Below are 20754 nucleotides of genomic sequence, written 5' to 3'. Positions count from 1 at the left end.
AAAGACATTTGGCATTTCTGCTTCCCACATTTACTATACCGACCACTAAACAGACACAGTTCTTTGATACGTAAATGACCCCAAAGAAATACATCACAAATGTTAAATTAGAGAAAGTAGCTCTGCAGAATAATGCAGTGAAACTGTCATATTCATCTAAACACTGTTTTGTGACACTGTGAAGACACTGGGAATCTTAAGCTTTCTCAATTACAGAATGCCACAAGTTTTCAACCAGTACAGTAGCCCAGTTTATGCCTCACATTAAAGTGGTAAATTAGCCTGCTCAACAGCTTAGCACATCAGGATTCTAATCAAGTTACCAAAGGCTAATAGGAAGGATAGTCCTCCAGCTCTCTTCTTTCTAAAGGCTTGACTACTGTCACCTATGAACAGCTACCTTCTAGCTTTTAAGCTCTAAGTGTAGAGCAACTGTCAAGCTTTCTTCTTTTGATCTGGTTAAGGCACACACAGTCAGAACTTTTAGATGTAAGAAGAGGCTATTGAAACAAACTTTTACTTTAAGTACAGGTTTTATGCTTCATTTAATGCTTGCAGATTACATTGATTGATTATATGAATGATCATGATTGGCAAATTCTGTAATAAAACAATCAACTTAATGTTAAATCAGCCATACCTCACCAAAATGTAGGATGTTGTGGTTCGACCAGAAATAGAATGAGTTCAAAAATCTCAAAAGAAGACTATGATGACCCACCAAAAAATAAATAAAAAATTGCTTGGAACTCTGTAAACATTTCTTAGTGAGTTCATGGCTTCAGTGACACATTTCAGATATAACGCATTATCCAGGATAAGTTCAGTACTTAACTACTTGACCATGTGGTTACACAGGCTTGTTCCTTACTGTTACATCTGTTTTCAAAAGATCTTGATCATCACAGATTAAAAAAAGGCAGTGGGTTAAATGCATTTTTTTATTCATCCCATTTCACAGCCTATTTTCATCTTTCTGAAGAGATACCCTTACTCTACCATAGTCTAAACTGACCTTTGGTGTATACTGAATTTCCTGGAGGAACCTGCACAAGGGATTATCTTCTATCTACAGCAGTTAGGACCTGTTCCTCAAAAGAACAAAGTGCAAGAAAGCTGCCCTGTTGTCCAGAGGGAAACCCCAGTACAAGGTGGGTGATGCTTTTTAGATTTAAAAATGCCTGGTTGTGGTTTCAATGTTTATTTTACATATTTGGTTAAATGTCCCTTAGCAAGTTGCAACTTAATTAAACATTTTTGCTAACCATTGAAAGCTGCCGGCATGACTCTGGATGAATGGAGCACTTTGCTCTCAGAATCCTGTTCAACCTGTGGTTAAGAGAGTATTTAAAAGTGGGAGAATGGGAGGCAGAGCCTTCAGCTTTCAGTCCAGCAGTAGATGGGGTTTTGTGGTCAGATGAGACAGTCCTCCAAACATACCTGTAGTCAGTTTGGACAGATTTAAGGACGAGGCTCTAACAAAACTCACTCAAGACAAACACAAAGCAGAAGACAAGACAATTTATTGTTTTAAAAACTAAAGAAGCAATCAATAAGTGCATGGGATTTTTGTCTTTCCAAAAAAAAATGTCTAAGCTGGACTGAAAAAACAGTTTGCAGCTGGCACTATGGTAGTCCACATGTTGGTGGTGAGACTGTGATAAACCATTGTTTGTTGGGATAGTTGTAGAACTCAATACAAGCATCAACAGGTAGAAAAATGTGTTTTTATATAACAGGGAAAGTGGAAAGAAGTTTTACTACCACATTGTTAATAGTTATCACAATATAGGAAATGCATCTATAGAACATATCACTTTTAACAGTAATTACAGCAATGTTCAAAACCTGGAAACAGATCATTCCATTATCTCTGGCAGAGAGACAATACATTATAAGAGTTACTGTTAGCCTACACAGTGGATTATAGTGTCTTACAGTATACTGGCAGTCACAATGCATTAGATTGCAATAATATGTTCTAAGGTGTGTCACCATTTGGATGCAGGTCATGTGGCATTAGCAGCATCCCTCTACCTTGTGCTACCGTGGCAATGCAGAGGTGTTATTGCTGCTGTAACACCTTTATGACATCCCTCTGTCACACACACACTCTGTTGCATAATAGTGTATGGCTCTTTTATTTCTGTCACGTACATCCTTTCTCTCTTTTATCTAGCTATTTTATTTTCTCCTGTATTTCTGGACTGCATATATCACCTAGGAAATACCATTAAATGATACCATGTTCTTTTGAAATGTTATTCGACACAATTATATGGATAATAGCCTTACCATTTTCAAATGGGAGTTTATTTTTTTCATTGGGTATTTTACAACAAATGTAGTCCCACAGTTATGTGTCTAAGGGGTGTTAGTATCAATCAGTGAGCCCATCGCTTCTCTCAAGACTAAAGATTAAAATTCTGTATCTTAGTGGTTATTTTTATGTTACCCACAGATTGAATTTTAGCTATTTCTCACTCTCTACTACTCAAAAATCTTTGGATGGATTTATAAAATAAAAATTCATCTTAAAAATGATGGACTTGTTGAATGTGGAATATGAATTCTTTACAATTGCAGTAGAGAGCAAAACTGGAGATTTGGTGTCATAGTGACAAAAAAAATCCTAGGACTGAACTAAACTGTTATATCAACTAAGTATATAATCTTCATCTACCCTTTATATTTAGCATCATGAAAACATTTCATTCATTACTTATAGTGCAGTGTTTTCACTCGTGTGATGTATTCTTCAAGTGTTTTTCTGTCACATTCATTATGCTGTTAGTCTGTTACGCGTCCTTTCTGTCTTGGCCAGTCTTTCCTGGCACTGCAACACTATGGAAAAAAACACAAAAACAAACAAAACAACAGAAATAGAAAAAAACAAAAAGGAAGTTGAATAAAATACAGAGGTATAAAGGAACAAAATCTCATAAACACAGGGGAAGTGTTTTGTGGCTTCATGGTTTGTTTTTGGTTTTCAGCATTGTTTGTATTTCAGGCTTTTTTGTAACAGAGTTTGCTTTTTTTATTTATATTTTCCTTGTTGTGATTTACTACATTTTCCACCAGTCTGTATATTGCCTTACAAGTATTAGGTTAGGTTAGGTTTGGGTCTTGCCTGCTAGTCTCTCTTCCTGTTTTATTTTGGCAGTGCTTAATATGTCTTATGTGAAGTTCCCGATGACTCATCAGGTTAATTATCTTCAGCTGTAGTCCCACCTGTTCTCCCCTCATTATCCATGAGTGTATATATTGTCTGTGGCTGTGTCCCAATTAAGAGACTGCACGCTTGAAGTACGCATTTTAAGTGCGGTTACGTCACCGCCACGCGACGACGGCTGTCCCAATTCGAAGTGTGCTTCAAATGCACACTTCGAATGCGCCGTCGATTTCCCCAAATATCAAGCGTGGTCCGGTGCACGCTTCGTGGTCCCATATATCCCACAATTCATAGCGTGGCGGTGGGTGTGGAGAATTGTGCCACAAAAATACGGCAGACGGGAGCGGCCGAATAGGTTGTTTTTTTTTTTTTCCAAACTTTATTGAAATTATAAAGCGAACAGTCAGTCATTCCAGTTCAGTTTGTACAGTAGACATACAAGGCAAATAAGAGTAACAATATACAGTACAATGAAATAAGAAGGATAAATAAATAAAGGATAAAAAAGAAAAAAAGGGGGGGAATATGTGACGGACTTCATAACAACTTTGTACTTGAAAGTTGTGACAGCTCATTCGTTAAACATTTCTGAATGAATTTCAATCAATGATAAACCTTTTTTATTGGAAGTTAATTTAAGAGAGTTTAAGTAATATTCAATTTCAATCAAAAACAAATTAAATGATGGGGTTGAGTTTTGAAATTTACATTTATGTATGTGGAATTTCGCTAATAAGATGGAGCGGCCGAAGAGTGAACTGTCAAAAGTGCTAAATATGACGTCACTTATTTATGTGCGAATGTGTAATAATTAAAGTCAGTCATATATCCACAAACACAACAAGCTGAAAGTCAGTGATATATGTATATATATATATATATATATACCGGTATGGTGGTACATACCGGTATGCACGGTATGTACCACCGGCAGATAGAGGAGGTGGCTGATATCCAGAAATCCTACCAGTGGCTGGACAAAGCTGGACTGAAAGACAGCACAGAGGCACTAATCATGGCAGCACAAGAACAAGCTCTGAGTACAAGATCCATAGAGGCTGGGGTCTATCACACCAGGCAAGACCCCAGGTGCAGGCTGTGTAAAGATGCCCCAGAGACAATCCAGCACATAACAGCAGGGTGCAAGATGCTAGCAGGCAAGGCATACATGGAACGCCATAACCAAGTGGCCGGCATAGTGTACAGGAACATCTGTGCCGAGTATAACCTAGAAGTCCCGAGGTCAAAATGGGAGATGCCCCCAAGGGTGGTGGAGAATGACCGAGCTAAGATCCTGTGGGACTTCCAGATACAGACGGACAAAATGGTGGTGGCTAACCAACCGGACATAGTGGTGGTAGACAAACAGAAGAAGACGGCCGTAGTGATCGATGTAGCAGTTCCGAATGACAGCAATATCAGGAAGAAGGAACACGAGAAGCTGGAGAAATACCAAGGGCTCAGAGAAGAGCTCGAGAGGATGTGGAGGGTGAAGGTAACGGTGGTCCCCGTGGTAATCGGAGCACTAGGTGCGGTGACTCCCAAGCTAGGCGAGTGGCTCCAGCAGATCCCGGGAATAACATCGGAGATCTCTGTCCAGAAGAGCGCAGTCCTGGGAACAGCTAAGATACTGCGCAGGACCCTCAAGCTCCCAGGCCTCTGGTAGAGGACCCGAGCTTGAAGGATAAACCGCCCGCAGGGGCGTGCTGGGTGTTTATATATATATATATATATATATATATATATATATATATATATATATATATAAATATAACAGAGTTAATAATATATATCATAATAATCTGACAATACTATAATATTGGCCATATTATATTTACATTGCCACAGTGAGATGACTTTAGTCTCATGAACAACATTAACTAATTGTTATTTAATAACTAATTTTAAATGACTGTTCAGCACAGAAATGAAGCCCAACAATCATGTTTTACAGTCCCGTGGTCTCAGCCTCAGATACTCAACTAATCAAAGTGATGTCATGACGAAAATGAATGACCAACAAAACATTTTTCTCCATTTCTGTCAAACAAAGCTGTATGTAACATGTCTCGCGGTTAGTATCGTGGTTGCTAGGCAACCTGAACAGCGCGACGAAGCGTATACCGTCCCATTTTACAAGCCTCTCACTTCCGCACTTCTCGTACTTAAAGTACGCACCGTACGTAGTACGCGTACTGCGCGTACTTCAAGCGTGCAGTCTCTTAATTGGGACACAGCCTGGGTCTTCCCTTAATAATCCTTTTGCATTTTCTCTCATGGCTATGCGTCTTCTCACCCATTCTAAGATTCCTGTTATTCCAATTCCTTGCTCCTACCCTGCAGATGTTTTGCAATGTTTGTAGTCTTGTGAATTAGCAGTATTTAAAGCTGGATTTAGAGAGGGTTTTCTTTTTTTTCCAATTCTGCTCAGTCCTGCATTAGGATCTGCAATCTGCCTGCTGTACAGCTGATCCATGACAATTATCACCTGCTGTGCCATTAAATTGCCAGAGCCTGCATAATTCAAGCCAAAATTTTCTAGTGAATGTCTTAGCACATTTCTAGCTCTTTTAATTTTTCATACATCTGTTTATTAAAAATACTACTCGTGTTGTCAGATTGTTCAGCATTCCGTGACCTTCAGTTCATATATTCCTTATTATAATAACTTAACTTTTTATATTCAGCTTCCACCATTAGAAAACTGAGCTGAAAAGGTGTATTCTATATGTACTTACAGTTTGTGTGCGTGTCAGACAGTCATCCAAGGGCAAGACAGAGAAAAGGCTACGGTAATGAGTAGAAAAAAAGCACAGGAATGTAAGTATAAAAAATGTAAATATTGTGGAGGTATGTAACAACGACAGGAGAGGTCTCAGTGTCTCACTCCAACAACTTTATTAACTGACAGAACTTCACATATAGTCAGCGCCAAAATCTCCACCCCCACACTTCCTTTCAACTTGTGTGTGAGTGGAGCCACCTGGTGGTCCGCCACACATACCCCCCCTTGAACACACAGTCAGGTCTCCATTCAGTCCAGGACCCTGGGTCTAAGCAAACGACCCGCACGACTGAACCTGGGAGGGAGAGAACAGGCAGAGGAAGGTCCATCCTGTGAACGAGGCTGGTGAAAGCGAGCAGGAAAGGCAGGAGGAGGCTCAAACGTTGGTGGTCCGGGGGTAGTCCTGGGGGGAAAACCAGAGACTGTCAACCCCAGCGCAGGAGGTCGGCCACGGCGAGGGGCCTGGGCCGGCACTACATCACTGTCCGGAAGAACATGTGCTGGTTTAAGTCTGTCAACACACACAGTCTCTCTTCGACCCCCAAAATCCAAAACAAAATGTTTCTGGCCCGGTTCAATAACCCTGAACGGGCCGTCATACAGCGGCCGCAGCGGTGTCCTGTGGGCATCGTGCCTGACAAAAACAAACTTAGCAGTCTCTAAAGTCTTTGGAACAAAGGTGTCAGGCACGCAATGGTGCACCGGACCAGGAACCCGAAGCGAGTGCAAAAGCGGGGTGAGAGAGAGCACCGATGGATCAAAGCAGGGAGGAGGATTTTCAGGCAAGAATTCTCCAGGAACGCGGAGGGGCTGACCAAACACTAGCTCAGCTGGGGAAGCGCCGAGATCCTCCTTAACCGCAGAGCGCAGCCCAAGCAAAACCCACGGGAGGCGGTCAACCCAATTGCCATCCTTTAAGGAGGCGCGAAAGGCAGCCTTCAGCGACTGGTGGAACCGTTCACACATCCCATTAGCCTGCGGGTTGTATGCGGTTGTGCGGTGGACTTTAGCCCCCAGTCCATCAGCCATGGCCGACCAAAGCTCGGAAATGAACTGGGGGCCTCTGTCTGACGTAATGTCCGCGGGTGGGCCGAAACGCGAGACCCAGGTCGACAAAAACGCCTTGGCCACCACTGCTGCGGTAGTGGACGCCAGGGGGACCGCCTCCGGCCACCTGGTGGTCCGGTCAACAACAGTCAAAAGGTGCGTAAAACCTTGTGACTGCGGCAAGGGACCCACCAGATCGACATGCACATGATCGAAACGTTTGCCGGGTATGAAGAACGGCTCCAGGGGCGCCTTGGTGTGTTTATGAACCTTCGCGCGCTGGCAGGGAATGCACGCCGACGCCCATTCCTTAACAGATTTGCGAAGGTCTGGCCAAACAAATTTAGAGCTGACCAGTTTAACAGAGGCCCGGACCCCTGGATGAGAGAGAGCATGTACCGAGTCAAAAACTTGACGACGCCAGGAAGCGGGAACCACAGGGCGAGGGCGGCCGGTGGAAACGTCACAGACGAGGAGGGGACCACCGTCCTGCACGGGTCTGTCCTCCAGTATGAGGCCCGTCTGGGTGGATTTAAGCGCGAGGATGTCAGGGTCACCGCTCTGATCGGCAGCCATGGCGGAGTAGTCTATGCCGAGAAAGACGGGAGAAACCAGCGCACGGGACAAACAGTCAGCCACATGATTGGATTTACCAGCCACGTGCCGAATGTCCGTGGTAAACTCAGAAATGGCTGCCAACTGGCGCTGCTGGCGTGCACTCCATGGATCGGAAACCTTGGACATGGCAAACGTCAAGGGTTTGTGGTCCACGTATGCGGTAAAGTGACGACCCTCGAGAAAAAACCGGAAATGACGAGACGCCAGGTGGAGCGCCAGTAGCTCCCTGTCAAAAACGCTGTAATTGCGTTCGCTGTCACGTAGCGTACGGCTGAAAAAGGCGAGCGGTTGCCAGACACCCGAGATTCGCTGTTCCAGCACCGCACCCACCGCTATGTCCGACGCATCAGTGGTCAACGCAATCGGCGCTGAGGGGGATGGGTGGGCCAGAAGGGCAGCATTAGCTAACGCTGACTTAGCATCAGAAAACGCTTGGATGCTGTCCGGAAACCAGTCAACGGGGTCATTAGCTTTTTTACCCTTTAACGCCCCATAAAGGGGCTTCAGCAGATGTGCCGCTCTGGGGAGAAAACGGTTGTAAAAATTCACCATCCCCAAAAATTCCTGCAGTGCCTTAACAGTCGTGGGACGCGGAAATTCCGAAACAGCTCGGACTTTGTCAGGCAACGGAACCGCGCCCTCGGCGGAAACACGGTGCCCAAGGAAATCGAGAACGGGCAACCCAAACTGGCATTTAGACGGATTAATAATCAGTCCATGCTCCGCCAAACGCTGAAAAACCTGTCGCAGATGGAACATGTGCTGCTCCTTCGAGCTGCTGGCCACCAGTATATCATCAAGATATACAAAAACAAAGGGCAGCCCGCGCAAGACCGAGTCCATCAACCGCTGGAAGGTTTGGGCGGCACCTTTCAGGCCAAACGGCATGCGCAGAAACTCGAAAAGGCCGAAAGGTGTAATTACGGCGGTTTTGGGGACATCCTCCGCGCGCACGGGAACCTGGTGATATCCCCGTACCAAATCGATCTTAGAAAAAACCGAGGTCCCCGCAAGATGGGCGGAAAAATCTTGGATGTGGGGAATGGGATAACGATCGTTCTCCGTGACATTATTAAGACGGCGGAAATCCCCACAAGGTCGCCACCGACCATCAGATTTAGGCACCATGTGTAACGGAGAAGCCCAGGCACTGTTCGAACGCTGCACGATGCCCAGACGCTCCATGGTGGCAAATTCTTCCCTAGCGACAGCCAGTTTGGCGGGGTCGAGGCGGCGCACGCGCGCGAACACCGGGGGCCCTACTGTAGTTATGTAATGCTCTATCCCATGCTTCGTCACCGTGCTCGAGAAAGTGGGGACAGTGAGTGAGGGAAACTCAGAAAGCAAACACTGAAAAACGTCACCCGAATCTACTGAGTTAGCATGCACCACGGGCTGAGCACCCCGAGTCAAACAGGGTAATGAGGAAAAGGACACAGCATCAATTAAACGTCTGTTAGCCACATCAACCAGTAGTCCGTGAGCACAAAGAAAATCAGCGCCTATTATAGGCACAGAGCTAGCAGCAACAACAAAGTTCCACTGAAAGTCACGGTCGTGAAAGCAAACAGTCACCAACCTTTCACCGAAGGTTTTGATGGGAGAGCCATTAGCCGCTGTTAGCAATGGCCCGCAACCCTCAGCTAGCCTGTCCGAGCCAGCCGGGGGAAGAAGGCTCTTCTGTGAGCCGGAGTCCACCAGGAAACGCCTCCCCGAGCGTGAGTCCTCTAAGAAAAGCAGCCTTTCCTTGTTGCCAGCGGTCGCGGCTGCTACAGAGCGCTGACATGCCCGTTTCCCTGGGTCTGGAAACTGCAAGGCGGGAGGCAGCGCCGTGCCTTCGCTCCAAAACGCTGGTGATAAAAACAAAGCCCCTTTCCGCGGTGCCGCCGTGCAGCGATTCCGGCCACAGTGGACGAGTCGGAGGGCCCGTGGAGCATCGGTGAGGGGGAGGGGGAAAACGCTGGTGGGTCCTGAATAACCGTCTGGACGCCGAAAGTCCTGGTAGCCAGGAGGATGCGATCCGCCTCTTCCGCAAGGGAGCGGTAATCCTTCGTGGCCAATAGCGGGGAGTTGGCAAGGCCAGCGCGCACTGGAGCCGGCAGCTGTCGAAGAAAGAGGTGGGTGAAGAGAAATCCTCCGTCCTCCGCGCCCAGCAAGGACAGCATGCTCTCCATGAGCTCGAGGGCGGTGCCGTCGCCCAGGCCCGCAATGGAAAGGAGTTTCTCGGCCCGCTCAGCATCAGAGAGGGAGTAACGCCGCAGCAGCAGCCCCTTGAGGGCGGCGTACTTGCCCTGGGCTGGGGGATCCCGGAGGAGAGTCATCACACGGCGGGTTGACAGCGGGTCAAGTGAGGCCACCACATGGTGGTATTTAGTGTCGTCGGCTGAAACTCCACGAAGAGCAAACTGAGCTTCTACGTGCATGAACCATGAAGGAGGATCGTGAAGCCAAAAATCCGGCAATTTAAGCGCCACAGCAAACGCAGCCATCGGCGGAGGTGAAGGTCCGGCGGCCGCCGATGCTTCCAGGCCAGAGCTGGCTTCGTCGTCGAGCCTTAGCATGTTCACTACAGGGGTCACCAATGTGGAGGTATGTAACAACGACAGGAGAGGTCTCAGTGTCTCACTCCAACAACTTTATTAACTGACAGAACTTCACATATAGTCAGCGCCAAAATCTCCACCCCCACACTTCCTTTCAACTTGTGTGTGAGTGGAGCCACCTGGTGGTCCGCCACAATATATATATATATATATATATATATATATATATATATATATATATATATATATATATATATATATATATATATATATATATATTTATGAATACTTTTTTATTTTTTTCTCTCTCCATTTCCCTTTTCACCATACTTCTGTGCTTACGTAGGTGGGTATGGTGTCGTCTACTTTGAAAGCAAAGCAAAACTAATGCTAGATTTCCCCAAACTTCAGTGACGTCTTTAACTCAAAAGATGAGATGAAAAACAGCTGAGGAGGAATAAAAGGTAAGTATTTTCTATCACTGCTAGTGATGTGTCGGAATGGCTCTTAGACCCGGATCTTTGAAGTGAATGATGCGAGCCGTGGGTTTTTTTTTTTCTCTCACCCTCTGTCTCGCACTTTTTTCCGCTTCACTCCACATGTGGGGTGAAGTGCTTTGCCCTGGGCAGAGGGGGGAGGGGCAGTAGTTACACACGCAGTAGCACAGCAACAGAGCGGGAGGGAAAGAGAGAGAAAGAGAGCCAGGGACAACAACGTTACATTAGAAAGGTATAGTAATCATCCACAACTATTTTCAGTTGCGGATGATAAAGGATTCAGAAAGTTTATTCATGCAGGCCCATATGACAGAGAATGTGCATCTTCTTTTTGTTTTCATAATTTTTATTTATATTTAATTGTGTTGTGGTTTGCAGTGTTTTGTGTGGTTTCACTTTAAATTTGTTTAAAAGGAAAAAGCTGAAAATATAAATAGTTAAAAGTTTAAATGTGAATAGTTGTGTTTTGTATTATATGATTTATTTATTACATTTTATGTGGAGTGAATAAATACAAGTATATTTACGATGGCCCCTAGAGAAAAAGCACGTAAAAACTCCAAAACATGTAAAAACTCCATAGCACATAGAAACCCAAAAACTTGTACAAACTCCGAAATGGTAAATGGCCTGTATTTGTATAGCGCTTTTATTAGTCCCCCCTAGGGACCCCAAAGCGCTTTACACACCCAGTCATCCACCCATTCACACACATGTGTGTGTGAATACACATACACATACACTGGTGAAGGCCGCTACAGTTGTAGCCACAGCTGCCCTGGGGCAGACTGACAGAAGCGAGGCTGCCATATCGCGCCATTGGCCCTTCTGGCTAACACCAGTAGGCGGTAGATGAAGTGTCTTGCCCAAGGACACAACGACCGAGACTGTCCAAGCCGGGGCTCGAACTGGCAACCTTCCGATTACAAGGCGAACTCCCAACTTTTGTTATCCTAGTGGCTACACAAGCCAGGAAGTACCAACGTGCTTGACCGGCGTATACGACAGCGTGTACCAGTTCCCACGAATATCCAACAACCTCGCACAGCCATTGAAGTGGATTGGACCAACATTCCACAGGCCACAATTGACAATCTGATGGACTCCATGCGACGATGTGTTGCACTGCATGAGGCAAATGGTGGTCACACCAGATACTGACCGGTTCTGGGTCCCCAGACCCCCAATAGCGCAAAAAACTGCACATTCCAGGGTGGCCTTTTGTTGTGGGCAGTCTGAGGTACACCTGTGCACTACTCATGATGTCAGATCAGCATGCTGATGTGGCACACCTGTGAGGTGGGATGGATTATCTCAATATGGCAGATGTGCCCACTACCATACATTTGGACTGATTTGTGACCACTGTTTGGGAGGGATGGTTATATTGTGTATCTGGAATGAATTTTAGGTCTCTACGTCCATCCCATGGGGAATGGGAGCAGTAACAAAGGTGTTGCGTTTATATTTTTGTTGAGTGTATATATATATATATATATATATACACATACACATACAGGGAGTGCAGAATTATTAGGCAAGTTGTATTTTTGAGGAATAATTTTATTATTGAACAACAACCATGTTCTCAATGAACCCAAAAAACTCATTAATATCAAAGCTGAATGTTTTTGAAAGTAGTTTTTAGTTTGTTTTTAGTTTTAGCTATTTTAGGGGGATATCTGTGTGTGCAGGTGACTATTACTGTGCATAATTATTAGGCAACTTAACAAAAAACAAATATATACCCATTTCAATTATTTATTTTTACCAGTGAAACCAATATAACATCTCCACATTCACAAATATACATTTCTGACATTCAAAAACAAAACAAAAACAAATCAGCGACCAATATAGCCACCTTTCTTTGCAAGGACACTCAAAAGCCTGCCATCCATGGATCCTGTCAGTGTTTTGATCTGTTCACCATCAACATTGCGTGCAGCAGCAACCACAGCCTCCCAGACACTGTTCAGAGAGGTGTACTGTTTTCACTCCTTGTAAATCTCACATTTGATGATGGACCACAGGTTCTCAATGGGGTTCAGATCAGGTGAACAAGGAGGCCATGTCATTAGTTTTTCTTCTTTTATACCCTTTCTTGCCAGCCACGCTGTGGAGTACTTGGACGCGTGTGATGGAGCATTGTCCTGCATGAAAATCATGTTTTTCTTGAAGGATGCAGACTTCTTCATGTACCACTGCTTGAAGAAGGTGTCTTCCAGAAACTGGCAGTAGGACTGGGAGTTGAGCTTGACTCCATCCTCAACCCGAAAAGGCCCCACAAGCTCATCTTTGATGATACCAACCCAAACCAGTACTCCACCTCCACCTTGCTGGCGTCTGAGTCGGACTGGAGCTCTCTGCCCTTTACCAATCCAGCCACGGGCCCATCCATCTGGCCCATCAAGACTCACTCTCATTTCATCAGTCCATAAAACCTTAGAAAAACCAGTCTTGAGATATTTCTTGGCCCAGTCTTGACGTTTCAGCTTGTGTGTCTTGTTCAGTGGTGGTCGTCTTTCAGCCTTTCTTACCTTGGCCATGTCTCTGAGTATTGCACACCTTGTGCTTTTGGGCACTCCAGTGATGTTGCAGCTCTGAAATATGGCCAAACTGGTGGCAAGTGGCATCTTGGCAGCTGCACGCTTGAATTTTCTCAGTTCATGGGCAGTTATTTGGCGCCTTGGTTCTTCTACACGCTTCTTGCGACCCTGTTGACTATTTTGAATGAAACGCTTGATTGTTCGATGATCACGCTTCAGAAGCTTTGCAATTTTGAGACTGCTGCATCCCTCTGCAAGATATCTCACTATTTTTGACTTTTCTGAGCCTGTCAAGTCCTTCTTTTGACCCATTTTGCCAAAGGAAAGGACGTTGCCTAATAATTATGCACACCTGATATAGGGTGTTGATGTCATTAGACCACACCCCTTCTCATTACAGAGATGCACATCACCTAATATGCTTAATTGGTAGTAGGCTTTCGAGCCTATACAGCTTGGAGTAAGACAACATGCATGAAGAGGATGATAGGGGTGCAACGATATTCGTATCGATATTGAACCGTTCGATACAGTGCTTTCGGTTCGGTACGCATATGTATCGAACAATACAACATTTGTAATTTATTTTATCAACTTTCCTTCTGACGATGCTGTCTGTGTGGAGCGCTCAGTGAATCTGCGTTCGACTACTCCGCCTAGGCTGCACTGTCGAGCGCAGATCCACTGAGCGCTCCACACAGACAGCATCGTCAGAAGGAAGAGCGCAGCGCAAGCTAGCAAGACAGAAGTTAAGCGCTCCTTGCAACATGGCAAATTGAACCTCCTCCACCCTCATTCAGATCTGGCGTTTGGAATTATTTTGGTTTTCATGTGACGTATGACCCTGAAGGTAAGCGCGTCATGGACTAAAGTAAAACAGTATGTTGGATGTGCCACGCAATGCTCAATTACATGGGTGGGAGCTAGTGTGTTAGCGCAGTTAGCTCGTTAAAGTGTTGGCCGTCTAGCCCCATGCACGGGGCTATCAGGGGTAGCTCGTTAACGGAGATTTGCCGTGTTGTGGCGTTAAGGTCATTTCAACGAGATTAACCTGAAAGCACTAGTGGGAACACAACGAATATGACTGCACATTTACGCCGACATCATCCTAGTGCAAAGACAAAAACAACTAACTAACTTTAGCCGAGTCAGCTGTTAGCACATGATTCTCCTTATGCTGCTGAGAATATAGCCCAGAAGAAGCGGATAGTATAGCTTTTATTTTGGAAAGAGCCATTTCTCTGTAATAAACTCTCTTTTCCAAAGATGAGTGATTCCTCAATCAGATACAGGGCTCGCAAAATCGCTAGCTCGACGTCCTGGGGCTAGCGATTTTTCCAGTCGGGCTACCAAAATCTATCTCTGCCCTGCCCGTCCGGCTATTGTAGGAAGGAAAAATATATGTCAATGCTTTTGCATTCTTTCAGAAATGTAGCTGGGTAATTATGTCATTGGCATCGGTGAGCCACTGTCAATATGTGACATATTGAAATCGCGTTTGAATTTGCGCTTGTTTTTTGCTTTCACTTTGCAATCGCGCGAACTGTGTATAGAGAGCGACAGCACTGATCTGTGAGTGATGATAATTTGTGCACCAATTCCTCTGACATCGTCTTATCAATCGTTAGCTTACTATGCAAACATGACAAGTGAAATCTCCCGCAGCAAGCTTAAACATGTGAGAGGTTGATCGCGCAGAGAATCGCTGAGCTTATGTGAGTGCGTGTGTAAAAGTAGCAGGATTTATATTTTAGTTCTGCTGAGCCAAATAAGACAGGTCAGGGTGAAGAAGTGACAGCCAAAGAAAAGCTTACCACAAAATGGAGAAGTTATCATCAGACTATAAGGCAAAAAGAAAGTGCAGCTTTATGGTTTCATGGACAAAATAATTTCTGTGGCTGCAATATGATGAGCTAAATCACCAGGTGTACACATAAGTGGTCCGCAGGTGCGCATTCGCTGTCAAAATAAAAAACGCGCACAAGGGTTAGGGTTAAATTTAAAAACTGTACTTTTGAGTTAAAATATATATTTATAATTTTAATAAATGACAAATTAAAAAGGCATGAACATTTTTTTTGTATCGAAAAAATATCGAACCGTGACACCAAAGTATCGAACCGAACCGAACCGTGAATTTTGTGTATCGTTGCACCCCTAATATATATATATTATACTGTGTGAATGGACAACAAACCTTGGTAGGGAACAGCTGTTCATCTATGGTCATGTGTTCTCCTGGTGTGAAACTCATAGCACAGTTCTCGTTGAAGCTTGTCCAGATGTCGGAGATCGCCGCAAATTTATCTGTTTTCACCCATTCTGCCCGCGTGTCATTGTCATCAAATTGAAGGTGTTGCATAATTGAAATTAATCTATCTCGGGGCATTATCTCTTTGATTACTTGCACCAGAAATCTTTCTGACCAGCAATCCGCAATAGCACCAACGGGACACATGATTTCTCTTACAAACAGAATTGAAATGAATGTCATCAGTTCATGAATTGACAAATTCCAGTCCTGCTGTGTTCTGAGTGCTTGTTGGACCTTACACTTCCTGATGGGGCGTAAATAAATAAATAGAGAATGGTAAATTTACATGAACCTCACTCTAAAGGGGTTTTTATAAATATCATATTTCATATCAGTGGGTCCAGCTTGAGCAGTGAAGCACAAGCGATTTGCTGAAATCGAGCTGACGACCTGTGAAAATCTCAGCAGGGGTGAATAACACCTTGGGACTTGTGCCAGAAAATAAAAAAGTCAGTAATTCTAGGAGGTTTTAAGTTCAGGGGATTTACGCAAATTTGCGCAGGGTTAGTAAATCTAACTTGTCTGTTTTCACTGTTTTTTCTCTTGATGATGGCTAACTGATGGCTAGTTTGCTGCTCGGGCCCCCTCCTGCTAACCACACTAAACCTCTCTCTGCAGACCTTGAAGATGAACTCCCCAAGGCTGTTGAGCTTGCTGTCAGTATTTCCCTTCAATGTCAGCTCCATCAGCTTGCATGGTTCTGCCATGCCACTTGGTCATTTGACTTTGGCCACTTGACCTTATTGGGTCTGCATGGTTGCTTTGTCACTAACTTTGTGGGGTGTACTTCCCATGTGGTCATCACTGCTGGGTACACTATCCATCACCTGTGTCTTTCACCTGTGTCCATAGGCCCAAGAAACAGAAGCCTGTACAGACTGTATAGGGAGGTCTCAAAACCAACAAACACAGTGCTCTTAACAGCAGGCTTCAAAATGCAAAAACTCACATTCTTTTAAAGCTCAGAAACAATAAAACTCATCTTTTGCACAATATGGCTCAATAGCACAAAAGTCATCTTTTGCACCAGAAGGCTTAAAGACACAAGACACGGACTTTGAATGTGATGCATCTAAGCAGGAAAAATCTGTAACCACAGGGGAAAAAAATCCGTTATGGTGTTGTTAGTTCCTTGTATTGTAAAAATGACGATAATCATCTATACGACTATACTTCTAGAAAACAAGCAGTCAATAAAAGCAGTGTCATTAAGGTTTATTTGCCATCTACATGTACCTGTTAACTTTACACTGCAATCACATCTCAATAATCATCACTAAACTATATAAAAGAGGCAATTGATTATTTTATTTAAACAGCTGATGTCTGTACATGTCTGTACATAGTGATTCATACAAAAGTCATTAATGGTCCTTTGTGTCCATTTCACTAACTGCTTAAATTTAGTGAAATAGAAGCTTTTCATTGGAGAGCATCAAGAAAAAAAAGGTTTTCAGATTCAGTCTCTCACTTTGTTTTTCTTCTCCATCTTTGCATGTCAGTCTTAGATCATTCTTGCAAACCATGAGTAGGTGTGCTCCAAAGCATGAATGAAGTGCAGCTCATTAGCTGTGCTCTGCTCATTTAAGCTCATATTGGAAGCACTAAACCTCGTTACTGTGCCTGTTATGCCGTTTTCGTGTCTGAGTCATCCAGTACAGGAGGCGATAGTTGCTATTGTTTTTACTTTGGGATCTATTTGAAGAAATGCAGTTTGGATTGTTTGACCTTCTTTTAACCATTCTAGTACCAAGTCTTGGACAATATCAGTCAATCTACCAGTATGGTCCAGACTGAGATATCTTGTTTTGTGGAACTGCTGGATATACAATGATGCTTCAGACTGGTCAAATTTCTCACTTGTGCGGTGAAGTCTTTTAACAATTAATTGTTCCTATATATTGTATTCAAATCCATGTACCCCTTTCATGTAAATGCACTTCTAGATTGGTGACCCCTGTATTAAGTTATCAAGGTTATTAACACCTTCATAGATAATGATGTGTGTGGATTAGTTGTGGGGCTCTGTGCGCAGGGAAAAAAATACGGTCCAATTGTCCAATTTGAGGACTAAGTGCGTCAAATTAGGAGCAACTTTCAGGAACTCCTATAAACTTGACCTATGGTCAAATTGTAACAGCTAGACACACTGAGTTAGCAGGCCTGTTAGTTTAGATCATTATTATTATGAAGACTACTTTTCAACCAATGCTTATGGGCGTGAATTATTTTCGTTATAAAACACTGAAGTAAAATAGAATCTGTAAAAAAAAATATGTCAATCTAACTTTAGTCTAAACCCAGCATGTCTATTTAAAAAACCCTTTACTCTGTATTTCTGTTCAAAGACTTTTCCTCATGTTGGAGAGTTTTATTCTTTTTGGTCTCACTGCTTAAAGCCAAGCCATGGCAGCTGACTCAACATACTGTAAGTTGTGTTAAATGAACTCCACTGGGTGTTGTTATGGTGGGTCTCTGTTTTTTTCTTCCTGCAGCTCACAGAACTCACTCAGCACTCACCAGGTTAGTTAAAACAAACTCAAAAATAAGCTATAGAGGGAAGGTGAGAAAAAAAAACGAATCCAATAAAACAAAATTAGGAGAAACAGATAAGTAAAAACATAGCAATTAAAATAAAAAAAATCAAAGACAATAAGAAATAGAAAAAGAGGCTCCCAACAGGCCTATCAAGCTCTGCAATTAGTTAAATAGCACAAAAGCTCACTAATTAGATCAAAAGCCACCAAGTTTGGTTTTCTGAAATACTGCACATATACAAACACGTTGTTTTCACTAACTTCCAGTTTACACCACTGTGCATTTAATCTACAGCTTATCTTAATACTGTCTACCTCCCCTCACCCCCATTCACACAGCTGATGCCTTTCCCCTCCTTGAGCCTGGTTGTGCCAAAGATTCTTCCTGTTAAAAGAAAGTTTTTCCTTACCACTGTCGCCAAAGTGCTTGCTTATAGGGGGTCACCTGTTTGTTGAGGTTTTCTGTTTTCTCTATATTGTAAGGTGAAGACCATATTATTATGGTCTTCACCTTATTGTTTCTGTGTGGAAAATAAATTGATGTAAGCATCCAAAACAAAACTAAAATGTTGTTTGAAAATGCCTTGCTTTGTTGAACAACATTTGGGTAAATGCTATAAAAACATACATTTTCATAGGAGGACTAATAATTCTATCCTCACCCATGTTACACCTAGCGATGCCCAGAAGGCAATTTACATTGAAAATTGATCCGATTCTTAGGCAAGTACCAATCTAGTCTCATTATCTATGTTAAAAGGACTGAAAAGGCAAACAAAAGCATGTCTCCATAACAGAGCCATACTCTTGAATGGCTTAACAAAGCATTGTTAAAATAAGAGGCGATGCAACAGAGTGCTAATACTGGCATTTTGTTTTTTACATTTGGAAAATGTTGCTAGTATCAAATTATAATGAGTATAAACTCAAAACTGAAATTATTACACATCCTATCCCGCTTTCTAGTCTCTGAGATTTAGCATATGGGTAACATGTAACCTAACCACAAACCTAAGTTCTGATATCCTGGAGGATAGTTTAAAGTAGAATGCCTCTTTATATTGTTATTATCATTCTGATTATATTTCTGAATTAAAATCAATATTTCACTATTGCTGAACCATTTAAGTATTTTCTATTTAAAATTATTTTAGTATTAACAAGAGAAAGTGGTGTAATTTTGGTACTGTGGACACTTTAAATATGTTTATTTACTTATTGGGGAAGAGGTGTATTTATTTAAGCACTCACACCCAAAAGTATTTCTTCCTCGACTGAAGGTGAATAACGCCCAAAGCCTGTATATATGGTTCATTTTTTCCAATAAGTCATTTCAGATTCAATCAGAGGGGAGTCAATTACACCATACAGGGAGGCCCTTATCGAAGTACAGATTGCTTCATTTAGGGGTGAAGGCACAGTGAGAGCCACAGGAGGAAAGGAAAGGGTAAAAAGACAAAAATGGCTTCATTGGGGCCTCACACTATTAAGTTATATCAGTGTGGCTGTCTAGCTCTGGAAATAAGTCATCCGGATTTTCTCTTTTTTTTCTTAAATGAGTGATGATTTTAAACAGTGTGGGTATGGAAATAAACACATCTGAATCCAGAGTCTGTCTGCATCCTTCAACAAAAAAACACCTGCTGTCTACACCATGTCTTTACAAAAGGTGAGACACTTGAGTCATGTCACAGGGAGATCCTGATGTCATTCGATTGTCCGTGAACGTGCGTGTAATTGTGTGTTCCTGTATGAGCCTATTTTTTATGATGATGGTATGGCATTTAAACGATGTCCTCTATCACATCAAACTCACGTTGCATGTCTGAACAGGAGATGACTACATAACACCCGAGGGAACTGTGTTCTATAATGGCATCGATTCATGTCCTTTTGTGTGTGTGCGTGTGCACATCCACACAAATATGCACTCGCTGTGACTCGATCCATCAGTCTAATTACACATCAATCCTGTTAATTCTTCATCATCATTAACCTTGGCAATCTCTCCCTTAGAACAGAGCCATCTGGTAATTCTTTCAAAACTTGCTAGTTGAGATTACTCCATCCACATGTATGCAAACACACATTGGTGAGTGCATACAGAAATACACACATTCTCTGCTGGCCTTTCTGCAGTACCACAGAGGACTAATGTGTCTCTCTGAAAAGACTCGAGCAGATAAAAGTTGAGGCTGCACACGTCTACCTCAGTTAATGAACCCCCTGCTGCTGAATCCTTGTTAATAGATTAGTCCATTATGATTAGTCTATGATAGCCGCAGTGCCCCTCCTGAGCCCAACATTTGTCATTTTACATGCTGCAGCAAGCTTTCCTCATTGATTCACGTTAATCAGTCGATCAAGAAGTGCTGCTTAATTGAAGAGTGATTGATTGATGAAAGAAAAACATTTCTCATCGCTTTTTTCATAGCTTTGTGGCCATTTGTGGCCATTGTGCTCAGCCGTTAGATGATCAACAGGTAGGCAGAGCTGCAAACATTCATCCATCCGTTCGCATCCTCTTATACACATCACGTTCAGGAGGTGTGGAGACAATAGGTCCCAGGTGCAATAGGGTGAGAGGTACAGACACAGAGAGGCAGACAGCCATTATCACCCATTAACCTAACCACACTAACTGCATGTCTTTGGACGGTGGGGGGAAACCAGAGCACCAGCAGAGAACCCT

This window comes from Astatotilapia calliptera, chromosome 9, assembly GCF_900246225.1.
Source record: "Astatotilapia calliptera chromosome 9, fAstCal1.2, whole genome shotgun sequence".
NCBI classification, from domain to species: domain Eukaryota; kingdom Metazoa; phylum Chordata; class Actinopteri; order Cichliformes; family Cichlidae; genus Astatotilapia; species Astatotilapia calliptera.
The sequence above is the reverse complement of the archived record's forward strand: the minus strand, read 5'-3'. Positions refer to the sequence as shown.